The sequence below is a fragment of the Argiope bruennichi genome, chromosome X1 (assembly GCF_947563725.1).
Source record: "Argiope bruennichi chromosome X1, qqArgBrue1.1, whole genome shotgun sequence".
NCBI classification, from domain to species: domain Eukaryota; kingdom Metazoa; phylum Arthropoda; class Arachnida; order Araneae; family Araneidae; genus Argiope; species Argiope bruennichi.
In genome coordinates this window covers 71341137-71355573 of record NC_079162.1, presented here as the reverse complement: position 1 = coordinate 71355573, position 14437 = coordinate 71341137, and the positions used below count along the sequence as shown (strand labels likewise).

Genomic DNA, 14437 nt, shown 5'->3' with positions numbered 1-14437 from the left:
TTTACAAACACGGCTTTCTGTGCAACTTTGAAAATTAATCTAATAAGTGACATAAACGATCTATCTATTTCACATGCTCTGACTTATAAAAAATAATGAAAGGATAGATACAAAGATTGTCGTACAACGCGAAGGAACGAGGAAGCAATAGAAAATCACATTATAATGGGCCATGCATTATCGGAAGAATTTATGCAAATCCCTACATGCTATGTATATGCGCATATTGCAAATAAGATGTTACTTTTTAAAATTATCATATGTAAGCAAAAAGTAGATTTATTCATTTCCTTAGCTAAATAAAACACCAATAATTTTGAATAATTTGTCTTTCGCGTAATACGAGAAGTGCACTTACGCAGCATGGCAATTAATCATGTTTTTTAGTTGCATTATAAGAATTCACATAATACAAGAATTCATTCAAATAGTTTTTTCGGATTTTGGATTTTGATAGATATTTTTTTTAAAAAAATTATGAATTTCTAACATATATAAATTGTGATAAAAATCATTTCAAAAAATTTGTAGCCAATTATAGCTCCGCAGATATAACTTTCAGAAAATATTTAATTGGAATTGAGCATCAAACTTGAAAAGAAATTCACTAACGTAAAGGAAAGTAAACGTATTGTGTGAAACAATCACTGAAATGAAATCTGATACTACATCAGAACAAATTTCAAAATTTTTAGATATTTTTTAAAAACCTAAATTACGATAATTTTATTATTAGAAATAATAAATAGCTGAATATAGAAAATGATTAAAAAAATTATAAAACAAAAATGCATTGAAGAGATTCTTGTTTTAGAATCTCAATAAGATAACAAATTATGTATTTAGAATTAACTTACAATTCCATTAAACTTAATTTTAAATTAAATGCAATCAATTTCTGCTGATATTAAAATTTTTTTTGAAGTTTATTTAAAATTATGTTTATATGAAAGCGTTAGTATTTTTTTTAATTGCTAATTGTAATTTATGTACTTAACGCATTAGCGACCCCAAAAACGCAAACAACATAAAAGACAATTTCCAGATGGTTAATATATATCAATTCGAAGAAGCATTATTTTATTCTTTTAAATTTGAGATGAAAATTCCAAAAACTTATCAAATGCCACAAAGAATACGAGAAAATCCAAGCCTTTATTTCTGAGGTAAACAAACCAACACAATTGTTAAAATACCGACATAATAGTTTTATTCAACGAAAAGTGAAAAATTTTTGAATTGTAGTTATATCAGGATCTAATTTGTTTTGTTAAAATCTCTTCCATATTTGTAAATGAGCAATACGGTTATTTCTTAAATGAATTTTTGAGCGCGTTTGAATGAAAGTTATTTGACATTTTTTTCAAAGTAACTACAAAAAAAAGGCGCCTTTTTTTTTTAGTTGGTAATTTTATTATGGTAACTATCAATCAAAAACATCTCATTCCCAAAAGCAGACATAAAAACTTCTTTCAATTCATAAGCGTATTAGGCAAACTTTTATATCCAAAAGAAAACAAAATTTTATATAAAAAAAACTATCATGTAATATCAAATAATGCAATAAATAATATATAATATAAATATATATTACATAATATATAATAATATTCATAAGCGAAGAGTTAAATTCGAATTAGAAAGTGAGAAAAGGGATTAAAAATCATATTTTGAAAATATTTAATAAAAATTTAGCAAAGAAATATTTTTTAATGTGTCAGAAAATATCGCACATTTCGATTAAGCTTCATCATAAAGCGAAAAAAGTCGAATATGAATCTTGGAAGAGTACTCTTCCCATCCCTCCTGCACTTTGTCGGAAATTTGACACAATTCTTCAATTTTGGTATAAAGACCAAATACCAAATTTTTATTCGTCTACGTATCTCTTTTTTGAGTTATCATGTTCTCATATATATGAATAGACAAAAAGATGGTCTATCCACTGATGGATTCGGTTCAAAATTCGATATACCTCTGCAAAAAAATCACGTCTTTTGATACAAGTTGGTTATAAAAATTAGTGTCGAATTTTTTACATATAGCTCAGCGGTTCCCAAAGCATTTTCCTTCTCGCACTCATTGATTAGTCTTCTGATTTCCCATTGATTAGTCACCCATTGATTAGTCTTTTTATTTTTGAGTATTCTTACTCTCATATCCTTCCTCGCCCCTTTTCAACACTACCCATTCGCGTAAAGATTTCATCAACAGTGTTATGAGCTAGATTAAGAGAAAATAAGTTGAATCATCTTAATATTATTTGTAGGATTCATTTTCAATTTACATTTTATTCCATTCTTTATAACAGTATTACTCCAAAGCCAAAAGAGATGTAAACAACAATGCGATAATTTCACATTAACCTATGCTTAAATGTAAAAATTACTCATCGTGATAACCAAAATTCAAATAGAAGACAATTTGAGTGCGATTCTTGAACTTGAGTCGTGGAGCTGAGTGTTATAAAATTAGGTTTAAATGAAGACAGAAGTAATGTCTTAAGAGCTATGTCAAGTTTACTGTAATATTTATCATTAATATTCACAGAAGATGAGTGTATTCTTTCTGTGCATTCTGTGATCATAATGGGTATTAAATATTTCGTTTTGCTAGCACCGAGATTTTTAGGCATGCTTCTATCGTTGATATCTAGCAGGTTGTCGGGCTGAATATCTTATATATTTCACACTGATTTATGAGAGGAAGGAGATTTTATGACATTTTTCTTTTTAATCTCTTGTTTTTTGTATTTTTGCTATCGCCAATATTATTTTTCACTTACCCCCAATGGTCCGCCGAGTATCACAGGTTGGGAACTTTCAATCAAGTTCACTGCGTTTTGAATTATCGGTTTCACGTACAAACAGTCGGACATACAGGTTTTCCTATCATAGATTTCAACCATAACATGAGAGTCATAAAAATGGCATCATATGAAATATCACCAATCTAACTAGTTGCGTTCTTGAGTTTATTCATACGCACAAAAAGAAATTATTTTTTAAGGTTTTAAGGACTCAAGGAGATTTAAAATGAGGAGATAAGCAAAATTGTAAGGTTGAAATTTTTGATGATTATGGTATTTTTGATCTGTGTTTTCTCTCGTATATGAGAAAATAAAAAACAATAGTTCTTGTTTCGCGTTTTTTTTTTTTTTTTTTTTTTTTTTTTGAAATCTCTTGAAATGATATTAAAAATAAACGACTTCACGAGTTTCGGTCAGAAAAATCTATTTACAAGACAAATTATATCAAATTAACAAATGTGGAACTGAAGTATTTGGACAAGCAAAATTTTCATAAATTGAAAGAGAAAGGAGAGTGATTTTATATAAATATTTCAGAATAATTCCGTAATTTTCTTCTATTGAAAAAAGGAATTATTACAAACATAAATATCTTTATCTGTGTTTATTACAGATATAAAAACTTCATCATATCTCAGAGAACTTTATTAAATTCTAAAAAGCAAAAATACATAAATTATATTCAGAAACTGTAGTAATTTTCCATGCTTTCAATCTCAGAAATTGCTTTCAGTATAAGATATCAAATACTGGAAAATTATGTAATATTTTACAGTGATTCTCAGATAATTGATATTATTTTAGATGAAATTTGTTTGTTATTTATAATTAAAGCAGTTTCGTAAAGAAGTTAAATTTGCTTAATCTTGGAATGCTGGATAATATTTTATTTATTAGGGAGCTAGAATACTATTTATATTTATATTAAAATTAAAATGCACTTGTATGTAAATAATTTTAGATAGATTTTATAAAAATGCAGTGGGAATTTAACTATGATTTCTCACTTTTTTTCACTTTTTATAGGGTTTTTTTTAGTTAAAATAATAATAATAAACGGGCACTCTTATTTTCAATCAAAAATTATTTTTTGGCCCCAACAAAAAATATATATATAGTAAAATATGACATAGAAAGCCATTAGCTTATTCTGAATACTAAACTTGACTCATTGCGTATTGTGATTAAACGTAAATATATCAGCAAATTCGGAAAAAGTGATAATAATAAATTTTTTATCAAGATCCCACTCAGGGTTGCAATCCACTTTTTCAACATTTTTCTCTAACGGCAAAACTTTATGAATGAAATAATCTATCTCAATCCCTTAACCAAATTGCGTGCGATTTTATCAGCATGCCTAATTGGATTATTTGCTTCAATTTGGAAGTGCTCGGTTTTATCAAAGGAAACCATTTGATACTTGGGAGGTTTCACGCTCTACTCTTTCACTAAGTCAGTGTTTTTCTTATTTATGAACAATGATCTACACGATATGACAGAAACGCCGTTTAATTTAATTATTAGTCACCATAATGTATTTAAGTGTCAAAAATGCCTAATGGTCCTAATATAAAACTTCTGACAGCCTTTTAGAACTAACGATCTAACACATTTTCCAGTAAGCTAGTTATTAAAAAAGGAAAAAGGAAGCCCTTTGTATAATGCTGTTGAATTTAAACAATGCATAAAGTCTAATCAACAGTGTTTAGAAACTAAAAATTAATAAATGTCGAACTTTCTTCAGATATAACGTAGAAACCAGCACGGTTAGACAACTTTCAGTAAGCTAACCTGAATTTGGCATTTAATCTTATATTAAAATATTAATACTAAATTTATTACTAAAACATTGAACTGCTGTTTAATGATTTTTAATTTTCACGATCTAATCTCGTAAATCTAATTATGTGCCACAGATTGAAGAAATCATCGATGTATATGATAACTAAACCCTAATTCCGTGGCTCCATTTGTGTTTATTTGTTCTGTATATATGAGAAAAAGCAAAATACATATAATTTTACGTTGTACAGCTTTTAAATTCTTATATTCAACCTCTTAAGATGCTTTAAAACCAACAATAATTTAAATAGTATAATTGCACAAAAATTTTGAAAAATTGATTGAAATTAGAGAAGTAGTAGGGCAGAAATAAAATTATGTTGCTTAAAAGTTAATTTCTTAATTGTTCAGATGATGTAAAAATGGTTTTTGTTTAATGATATGTTCTAAAGTTATGGCGAAAAAACGTTAAATCATTCTACCCCATTTTCAACCCCTTTAAGGAGTGTTAGAAATCTTATAACAGAGCAATTAATTCTTCTAGGTACTAAGGAAAGGAGGTGCCAAATTTTGTTCGATTTTGTCAAGAGAAATTGTAAAAGCTTCAGATAAATAAACAAACGGACATTCACTTTTATATAACTGGATTCGCATCAGGTCAGCTAAAACTGTATGTTAGAAACTCATTTTGGACTTTTAAAAACTAAAAGCAATTCTCACGATCAAATTGTTAAAATTTGAATGGGAAAAAAAAATTTCAAAAACATTTTTTGTTTTCATATATCATTAAATTTAAAAGTGTCCAGATAAAATTCAATTTCTTTTTTTATTATAAATTAATATGACATTTTCTTCTTATTTTTTCTTCTTTCCAAACCGCTAGCAGAAAAAGCTTACAAAAACTCTGCTTTACAAAGTAATTAAATAAATTTAGCAGGAGATTAATTGCGACATTCGAATATACGCATTTTTTAAAAAAGAATTCAAGAAATTCATATTGATTAAAGTAATTTATTATCATGTTAACGGAACGAAAATAATGACATGCGGCTTTTACTTTCTTTTTAAGGTTAATAACAATATTTACTTATTCTGCAGTGATTGGTGGCATATGTAAAAATTTATTAATTTTGCAAAATTCTTTTGAAAATGTAACTCGCATTTTGGAACCTCATAGCTCGAAATTGTAAAAGAAGCTATATGCGGAAAAGAAATGCACATCAATTCCAAATTTATGCAGAGAGGCTAGGGTAATACTCCTGGTGCATCAGCAAATGATTTAAAATATCTTAAAAATATCTGGTCACAGGAAACTAGAATACCATTTATAAATTGTTAGACAAGATGAGGATCCGAAAAGGAATCACTGCGATCTTAAAAGTGGATTTTGACGAAAAAACGTACTTTCAGTTTAAATATTTTATCGTCAAAATGCAATTTCAATTTAAATATTTGATTTTCAAAATGCAATATTATTCCTCTTTTACACTTTTGAAGAGATCAGAGAAACAAAGGAAAATGTAAATAGACGGAAATCACTTACGTAGATAAATGGATAAGCTGAAATCTGAAGAGACTGACAATAGTATTGTAAACCACAGGAGCGTGTTAAGACGCGACTGTAAATGCGGTTAATACTGTAATATCATCACTGATATATCAAAATTGTCATATGCCAAATTTACGAAAAACTTTATCGATGGAAAACATCTGTATAAGTAAGTTACATCTGCTCTTAAATTAGTATATATAATAGCTGATACAATTTGAATAAGATATCTGAAACAAAATGTGATTCCTTACTAATGATTTCAACTGTTACATGAAAATGTCATATGAAATGTAAACATGGTTTTTGCCTATTTCATTTTGATTGTGACGATTTGCCTACAAGTGCACAAAATGACATTAAAATGCATGTTATTAAATAAAATAAATAGTTAATGTCAAATATAAAACATATTTTACACGATTCTTTCTCAAAAGAATGTTTTTTCTTCGAATTTACGTGTTTTCGATGTGATTTATAATACTTTTTGTTGGAATTGAATAATTCTTATTAAGATTTATAATTACGGTTCCTGTAATACTCTTGAAGAAATTCGAGGATCCATTCTAGATTTAGACATTTTCGTAGTCAAAATTCAATTTTAGTCCTTAAATAACACAAAATATTAATGAAACTTCAGTACTTGTGCTTAAAAACATTTCCTGGGAGTTAAAAGAAATAATAAAATAATATCCAGTTATAAGTGATAGTAATAAAAAATAAGTGCCGAATTTAATTTTTAGGCATTTAATTTTTAAAAACATTTTTAAAGCAATTTTTAATTTTGTATATTTTTAAAGATAATGATATCTATATTCCAAAGCGTATTTTTTAAATTTTATATTATTATCTCCATATCAATAATATGTAATAAAAAAAGGGTCCAAGATAGCCCATCTTTCTCTTAATATGGAACTCGGTTTTCAAAAATTTATACCCTTATATACCTATAAAAAATGTACAAAGATTTTCGTTTACAGTATTCTGTCCACGTCTCCTATCTCTGGCTTTTTACTATTCTACAGTCAAAATAACTCACAGAGAGCATGATCCTGCATAAGGGAAAAGCAAGTTGCAGCAGAGGGGAGAATTGTTTAGGTTAAAAGAGGGGCAGGGGGCTCTCTGCATTCCTCAGAAAGGTCTCCCCTTATTTTGGCGGATATTCACAAACACCATTCATCTTTCTCATATTTGGGGGTGTGGTGGTTCCGCCCCTCGAAACTGAAACTGAAAACAACTCGGTAGTTGTTAAAAAACGCTAGCGGATGACGTGATTCACTCCCCTTTTCGGGAGAAGTCAATAAGCAAACTGAAGAATTTCGTGCTAACTAGCAATTTATTTGTTCTTTCTTTCTTTCTTTTTCACCATGTGAATAAACAAGACTCAGCTTTTCACAGAGCTTTTAGTGCATTTTTTCGCCAAACTGCTTTTGAATCATTTTAGTGAATTGAAAGAATAAAAGGAAAATTACCTTTTCAATGAAACAGTTTTCTAACTGTGAAGTATAATCTATTTAACTTCAGACAATCATGTAGCTGAATTCATAAAAAATTATACAGCCCTTTTTAGCATTATCAAATGTAAGAAAAAACGGAAAACATCTGTCATTGAAGATATTTCTAGTTTTAAATGCGTTTCTATCAAACATTACTTCACTTAAGTTTTTAAGTTAATATTTTCAGTAAAATATTCAAATATATGATAGTTTATTTAACATAAAATTAGTTGATACTCAAATTTGAGTATCGATGAAATAATTTTTTTAAAGAAGCATTTTTTTTTATCTCTACATATTTAAATATGATTATCTGTATGCTCTCACAATATCAGTAAAATTTTGAAATTCATTGAAAATTCTCTATACCAAAAATAATAAATAATTCACATTCTTTTATAAGATGCGCCATTCCAAGAGATTCAAGAAACGTCATATCGATTTAAACTTGAATATTAATTACCTCTGCCACGACACAACTATAAAAAGAATGTCTCAAAATTATTACAATTATTTCTACTAATTTCTTATATTTTCCCAATAATTTATGTTGCATATGAATAATGGTATTCTTAACTTTACTTTTTTCCAAGCCTCCAAAGAAGAAATTCAGAGAGTGTGTTTTATTTCATTATGTTTTCTGTTTACCAAGAGTATACATTTGTCCATTCATACCCCTATTTACCGAGCAACATAATCACGATAAATCTTATTATGATTATGATTAATAAATGATATTGTTCGCCTTTTTCGTAGTTTTTCGTAGTTCATATAGATATATTAAAATTTTTAAAAATGAAATTACCAAAAATAGCCTACCTCCGATAGGTTAATATCAAAGTTTGATAGTAAAATCTATGTTCAATTTTAATAAATTTCTTTCTTTCAATACATACATAATAAGTATCTGAAGTATTAGTAAAGTAATTTTATTAAATTTAAAAAGTTATATCTAAATAATGTAATACACGGAGTATAAAAATGGAGTATACGGAATTTCACAGTAGCCAGAGTAGCTTAGCAAAGCACCATAATTAGATAATCTTAAATTATAAAGAAAACTATGATCGAAAAACATTTGACCGAGCAAAAAAAAATTACTTTTATATGAAATTAAACTTATTTTTCACAATCGGATTAGTTGCAGCAAATATTTCAAATAAAAAGTATCCTCATGGAAGTTAACTAAGTACCGATGATTGATCTGAAAAAAATAATGTAAACTGCACTTTTATCTCAAAAGCACATCCCGCAGGTATTCAAATTAAATGGTTTGATGAAATAATCTATTGAAATATCTATTAATTTACCAAAAAAAAAGTTTAAATTAAAGAGTTTTAAATTATCAAATTGGTTACTCGATTTTGTAACTTAGATGCGGCATAAAATGGTACGAACATGATTTGATAAAATTTCATGAAAACTGTTTATCAAAATGAACAATAAAGTAAATATGACTAAGTATTATGAAGTAACAATATTTTTCAATTTTTTTAAATCTATAGTTTATATAAATTTTTATTATTTAAGACATTCAGATTTGTTAGTTGGAGATGCTAAATAATGTATACTGTCTGAATCAACGAATAGTTTTCATAATTAACACATATTTATAAAGGATAGCAATTACTTATTTCAAGAGTGAAGATCAAGGAGGGCGGCATTTAACTGCTTATGAGTTGGGCATTTGGTACCAAAAATAATTTCGTCCCTTCTTTATTTCGCCTTAAAAACCTTTTTTTTTTTTTTCTTTATTTTCTGTGAATTTATGAAAAAAAAGAGAAAGAAGGGAACTCCTGGACAGGGCCTTGTGGAAATAATTAAAAGCTGCGTCATCATTTTTACATCTAAATAAAGAAACCACAATTGTTCGTACACTTTAGTATTAATAACACTCATTCCACCGAAAACTAATTTAAAACATTTGACAACAGGAAAGAGGAGAGAAACGAAAGCTAAAAACATTTTCAGTGCGAAAAACTTGACAAAAGGCATAAAAATAATAATGATTATTTGTTCACATAAAAATAACAACAAACAAAAAGAAAAAAATTGCTAACAATGCTTGCTTATTGACTTTTGAAAATTCTTAAAATAAGAAATTTACACAATATTTACAGAAAGGTTTGGAATAATATAGCTGTCCGTGAAATTTTAAATATTAATTTTAAAACTATATTGTCTTAAAAAAATCTGCATATTTCGGTACAAATTTAATTTTTAACTCGCATTTTTTCTACTTATCAGTACTTAGCAAAATTTATATTTATCAGAAAAACAAGTTAGCACAAAGTTTGCATGTTGACAAAAAATAAATAAAATAAAAAGACAAAACACTTCAAATGGTCCGTAAAAACTACAACATTCAGTCGTATGTCTCCATCATCAATTTCCATTTCAATCAGTTGTGTCTTAAAACAATTTTAAATTCGTCGAACGGCTTTCTCAAAAACCTGTTTGTGTTGTTTACCGTCGCGAAGAATTGACATTCGCATATTAAGTTATGTCAGCACTAGCACATTAATTTTAAAACTCTCCAAAGTTTTAAACGAACTTCTTAACACGGATCGGGTTCATTATCAACTAACTAATAAACTCCTTTTAAAAGATTTCATCCCGCTACAGGACCTCATTAACAAAGTTAAGTAACTTACCCCAGCCAGAGAGTAACAGCGTCCTGTTTATCAGCAGCGGTTACCTTCTCAATCACATCTGACGCTAAAAAACTTCTGGTCTTCTTGCAAGAGAGTTTCTTCGTGCAAAAATTTCTCGCCAAGCGTCGCCAAGACTTTTTCCCCCTCCCTCGGAACCCATCAAAGGACTTACCCTACATATTTCCCGCCAGGCACAAACCGGAAAGTACAAATGGTGTCCGCGGCATTCGAATGTGAGTAAGGCTATTCAGGGTCAGTACACCGCTTATTATTTTTTTTTTCTGCCCTTTCTTTTATAAATCTGAGCGATTATTAATTTTAAAATTTGTCAGTTTTTCTGTAGTTTTCAGAATAAAAAACGTTATGACGATTTTTAGAGATTTTTTTTTCCGGGTAACATATGGTATATATAAACAGATGAGTTTTTTTTAAAAATAAAGTTTAAAATAAATCAATAAGATTATTCAGGGTCTGTACATCTAAAATGAATAGACATCCCGGATAAGCAGCAACAATTTAACAAAACTAACATTCCCGAATTTTGACTGTTTGAAAATTTGCTCAGAATTTTTTTAATTAAATTTCTCTGGTTAATCCGAATTTTGTGAATAAGCAAATAAAGCAGTGGTTGGCATATATATTTTGTCGCTCTCAGCAGTGCACACTACTATCCTCCCCCCCCCTTTTTATTAAGGTGATCGATTTCATTTTTTCTGCCCATTTTAACATAGTAATGATTAATTTCAAATTAATATTCTTTGTTTTAACTTTGTACATATACATTTGATTTTATTTATCTATTATGATTACAGACTGCCCGGCGTCCTAGTTTATATACCTACTATATTATTGGTGAGTTTCGGCCTTATAAATATTATAACAAATAAGAGAACGTCATGAAGCTTTTAGGAGCCTACCAATTATACTTATTAAAATGCTAATATCGTCTTTCTATTTTATTCTTTATAGGATTTGTATTTTTCATAAATTTATGCATTTCGCAGATAACTAGGAAAATAAGGTTTTTTAATCGATCCCCTCGCAGTCTAACTGATTTAGGCAGTTGCTTAGTCTGATTAGTTGGAAATTTGCACTCTGGAAGAAAGAAATGTAAAATAGTTAGTATTAAATTTACGATTTTTGCTGTATATTTAAAATGGTCAGTGATCCAGAATCAGTTATAAGCAATCTTAATTTTAGTCTTTTTTTTTTTAATTATCCGGAATGAAAATCGTCCTCAGTTTGAATTAATATCACATACAGTCCCACGTTATCAATGAGCAATTTATAATAAAAGAAAAATTCAGTTAAGTTTTTAAGTTAACTTCCGAATCAAATTGACTTAATTTTACAACTCGGAATACAGTGTTTATATATACTGTGTATTAAAGGCTAGGCGCATTGGAGACTCTAGGCCGGAAGTGGGCATTTCCCTCTCGTTTAGTATTATTAATATTCGATTAATCTCGAAATTTTCGCTTTCAAATCACAATTTCACATTTGATTCACACTTCGTCACCGAGACTAATAATCAAGCCTTTAGCGTTTGAAAATATTCTTAGATTAAAGAGCAAAGATAAGCCATAATATAAACAAATCATGGGAGTAGTATATGATAAAATTAGATTTTCTAATTTTCTTTAGATTTCTATTCTCTGAAGAATCTGAGGGGGAAAGAAACAACCAGACATCAGTCTTAATATATATAAGCTAAAATGATCATATTTTTTATAAACCTGTTACTCAGAAAAAAAATCATGATTGTTTCAATAAAGCTCGTAGTTTGAAACTGTTGTAAAGTAAACCAAATGAGAAGAACCGGAAATAAATTTCGTTGAGCATAAATGCGCCTATTACAAAAATTATTTCTAACAAAATTATTTCTAATACGATCATGATGGAAGATGCTTTGAATAAAATAACCAACTATTAATCGAATATTTTTTACAAATTTTTGAAATTAGAATTTACTTATTTTGTTTAAGTTCGAATCACAGAACTGCGAAGTGACAAACCTCAATGATTTTTTTCTTTGTCTGCTTTCATTAAAAAATTATTATAATAAAAAATATATTATATTAGTTTATTATTATATTAGTATATTAAAAAAGAAAAAACAATGTTTTAAATAAAAATCTGGAGATCCAAACAAAAATGGTAAAAGCGTGAGGATCTATAACACATTTTAATTTTGATAGATTAAATGTTTTTTTATATTTATTTATTTATTTATTACCATATTCGTTGTGATTTTATAGCTTTCCTCTGTTGTTTTCTGCATCTCAAGCTTTTACGATTTTTGTTTTGACTTCCACTAGCTGACTCAGCCTGATGAAGTTTAATCACTGATAAGATGAAATTTATATAATATATCATTAATTGTTGCACAGTATTTGATAGCAAATAATTTCCTGAAATTACACGAAATTCACGAACTTCCACCAGAATCAGAAATTAAAGTGCATAAATTTTAATAAAAATTTGAAATGTTTTCATATATGTGAGTGCAGAGCCACTTTCTTAGTTTTATTTTACAAAAATATAACATCTATTCTCGCTGTCTTCATTGATTTCAAAGTAATATTTTTGATCTGTTTAAAAAAAATTGATTTACATTTAGTTAATTTCTTTCTTCTCCAGAATAAATAATAAAAGTTTAAATCAATATTCTGTTCTCATTTTTAATCTTTGTGGTGGTATTTATTACTGGCATACTTATAATTCAATGAAAAAAGATACCAAAGTCTTGAAGTATGTTCAATTAGTGTAATTGAGAACGAATTTTGCAGATTCTGTCACTTTCTTCATTTTTAATTTCATCGTGCGAGATAGAAAACAGGTCTGATATTTTAGTGCATTATCATGTTCTGTCGTTAAGTAATGCTTTTTTCTCAAATTATTTATTAATTAATCAGTCTCAGTTTCTTCAGTCCTAATTACCCCATAATGTTACCAATTATCAGTAAGACTATCGGGCAATTGGGAATACATGTTTTGTCAGTTTATTATAATAATGAATTGATCAGAAGAGAATATATTTGATATGATTATTAACTACTACTTATTATTTAAAATTTACTTTGCCATTATTTCCAAATTACCCCAAACTGTTCTTTTATTGTTTTTCAATAAATATTTTTTCAATGAATATCGTATATTAACTATTATAACCGTTCACTGCCTCCGATTTAAAGTAATTTATAATTCCGCCTCATTTTACTAGGAAAAAATCAAGGTATAATAAAAAGAAATGACTGAATATTATGAGGCATGAGAAAATGCACTTGAATATGAAGAAGAGCTAATAATTCAATTAAGTAATAGGAAATAGAACTTCTATTCTAAGAACGCTCAATTCAACTCATTTTTCTCTGATATTTAACGCTACATGAAAAAATTTAGTTCCGCGATAGGATGTGACAGTGTAGCACTTATATGACTCTCAAAACTAAATTGAACACCCACCAAAACTAAATTGATTTAGTCAAATTTGTGCTTGTCATCGCATTCAGTTGACCAATCAACTCTGTCTATCTCTCAAACGTGAAAATAATGGGTATCGATTCTTGCACTTTTCACATAAATGATCAAAATACATATATTTGGTGAAAAAACAACCATAGGCGATCCCAGTTTATTTCCTTCATCTCCATAACCTCTGTTTCTTATTGAAAAGAATCAATATTTTCATATTCCTCCCTCGGCATCTTTTTTTTTTTTTTTTTTTTTTATTCTCGATATCATTTTACTTATTTTCCTCCATTCTTGTCAAAACGCATCAAATCATTATTAACAAGCAACTTTCATACGTGAAAAAATATATATATGTGTAACTCATATGTTAGATTTTTTTTTAAATGTCAGTTGTTAATTTGATATAAAATAATAAACATTATTGGTGGGACTGCGGGGTCACTGCGGCGTTTTTAGATTTAATGTCACTTCCCATCATATAAATTATTCCAAATGCAAGAAAAATATCAAATTTAATTTCATTTAATTCCTGTTCATATGATGAAAACTGTCAGAAATAATTGAAGATACTATCATGTTTCTCATAAGAATGTCGAAATATAAGATTTGAATCCTACTAGAAAACTGTTATATCCTATAGATCAAGAAAGGGTAACTTTGCAACTTGCTT

The 14437-nt window shown here is 28.0% G+C and overlaps 1 protein-coding gene across 1 annotated transcript in view; it reads right to left on the bottom strand.

The window, feature by feature from the left end:
* Positions 1–10370, bottom strand: part of LOC129958595 (latrophilin Cirl-like) — a 91396-nt gene extending 81026 nt beyond the window's left edge. Inside the window, exon 1 of the mRNA XM_056071181.1 lies at positions 10294–10370. The gene's annotated coding sequence lies outside the window, so the exon portion shown is untranslated. The remainder of the gene's footprint in view (positions 1–10293) is intronic.
* Between the last annotated feature and the right edge of the window lie 4067 nt (positions 10371–14437).